The 2190-nt window shown below is 46.8% G+C and overlaps 1 pseudogene; it reads right to left on the reverse strand.

Annotated features, from left to right (window-relative positions):
• Positions 1 to 688: 688 nt before the first annotated feature.
• On the reverse strand, positions 689 to 1351 carry LOC136125418 (large ribosomal subunit protein uL13 pseudogene; annotated as a pseudogene).
• Between the last annotated feature and the right edge of the window lie 839 nt (positions 1352 to 2190).

Here is a 2190-nt window from a genome sequence, read left to right on the forward strand (position 1 = left end):
ATTGTGGCATATATTTTATCCAGATTTTTTTAGTTGTTTTAGGAAGGAAGGTAAACCTAGTCCCTGTTATTTAGGCATTGCTGGAAGCAGAAATCCCATCTAATTTTGCCCCGCTACTCAATGATGTCTTTCTTTTTCTTTTTTTTTTTTCTTTAAAAATAATTTATTAGTTTTGGATCACAAAATATAGGGAAGACACAAGGGCAATGCCTGTGACCCCTTGGGCTGTACTTCCCTTCCATAAACACCTTTTAGAACCCCAGACTCGTGCTGCCCAAGCATCCCTCACATCCTCACAGCTGCAGAGTATAGTACTGACCATGTGGGACGCTTAAACAGACTCCCTGTAAGCGATGCAGGGGTCCCTTCCAATTAGGTCTTCCAGCTCACTTTTGCCAATATTGCAACACCACTGGTTGTTCCAACTGTCCATGTCCTAAAACTTTCATGAATGAATAGGTCACAGGCAAATTCTGCCTGCACAGCCCTTATAACTGTCTACTCTTTTAAAATGGCCTTTCTTAAACAGCAGTGACTAAGGCCACTTCACTATACCCAGTCTTCTAAGCCCCAGACTGCCTGTGGCACCTGGATGGCAGCCCCTGGGTGCCCCCCACATCCTAGGGTGGCAATGGAGGAAGGGCAGGCCAGGCCAAGCATTAAGAATAAACAGTCAGTTTTATTGCACTCAGACTAGGAATCCATGGGTCTTGAGGACCTCTGTGAACTTGTCAGTTTTCTTCTCTCTGTCCTTTTCGGCTTGCTTCCGTAGCCTCAGAAGCTGCTTCTTTTTCCGGTAGTGGATCTTGGCCTTCTCCTTTCTCTTCTCCTCCAGGGTGGCTGTTACTGCCTGGTACTTCCAGCCAACCTCACGAGCCTAGGTAGGCAAACTCCCGCACAGGCTTCAGACACACAACCTTGAGGGCGGCAGGAACCACCATCCGCTGTTTCTTGTCATAGGATGGCGGGATCCCATCAAACACCTTGAGGCGGTCCCGAGTGGCCTGGCCTCGCTTGGTCCTGTGGGGCAGCATGCCTCGCACTGTCCGCCAGAAGATGCGGCTAGGGGCTCGGAAGTGGTAGGGGCCGCATCCGCTTGCAGAGGAAGGCCAGGTACTTCAACTTGTTTCTATAGAAATTTCCATAAATGCTGATGCCTTCACAGCTGCACGACCACCACCTTTCAACCCAGAAGCACCTGCTTGGCCATGATGGCCGCCTGGAGGCCCAGGAGATGGCCTCAGCCATCGAGCACCAGGACCTGCCCCTCCGCTATCTTCGGCAGCTGCCTGGGAAAGCACTCAGTGATGTCTTTCAATGGGCAGGAGTTTTTAATTTTCAGTAAGTCCATTTTATTGACTTTTTTTCCATCACGCTAAGGACTATGAAGAATGCAACAGTAAGTAAGCAGAATACAGCGTCTGCTTTTCTTAGACGCTCTCAATCTTGTAAAGGAGTAGGAAGTTACAAGTAATACTTTGGGTCAGTTGAGATGAGTAGAGCCAGAGTTAAATATAGAAATGTCCAATAGCTTCTGGCTTGAAAATGGAAAGGGGTACTGGGTTTGGCAGTATAATAGCCTCCAGAGATGTCCAAGTCTTAGTCGTTGAAACTGTGAGTATATTACCTTACATGGCAAAGAGGATTTAGCACATGTGATTAAATATAATGATCTTGAGATGATCCTGGGTTATCTGGTTGTGCCCAATGTAATCACAAGGGTCCTTATAAGAGAAAGAGGGAGTCAGGAGGGTCAGAAAAGGAACCGTGACAATGGAAGCAGGTGTCAGAGTGGTGGGATTGCTGGAAGGGGCCACGAACCAAGGATTGAGGGCAACTTCTAGAAGCTGAAGAAGGGAAGGAAACATATTTCCCTCTAGAGTCTCCAGAAGCAAAGTAACTCTGCTGAAATCTTTATTTTTGTCCAGTGAGACCCATTTTGGACTGCTGAACTCCAGAATTATAAGATGCTAAGTTTGTGTTGCTTAAAACCAGTAATGCCGTAATTTGTCACAGAGGCGATAGGAAAATAATGCAGGTATTGAATTGAAGGGCTGCTTTTCCCTCTGGTCACAGCAGGGAGGTACCTGGCTGAGTAAATTTCTCATATGGAGGCTTCCTCATACACAGGTGATCATTGCTTACCTGTTGCTGTATGAAGGACTAAATTCAACATGCCTGTCAGTTTCT

This window comes from Phocoena phocoena, chromosome 7, assembly GCF_963924675.1.
Source record: "Phocoena phocoena chromosome 7, mPhoPho1.1, whole genome shotgun sequence".
NCBI lineage: Eukaryota > Metazoa > Chordata > Mammalia > Artiodactyla > Phocoenidae > Phocoena > Phocoena phocoena.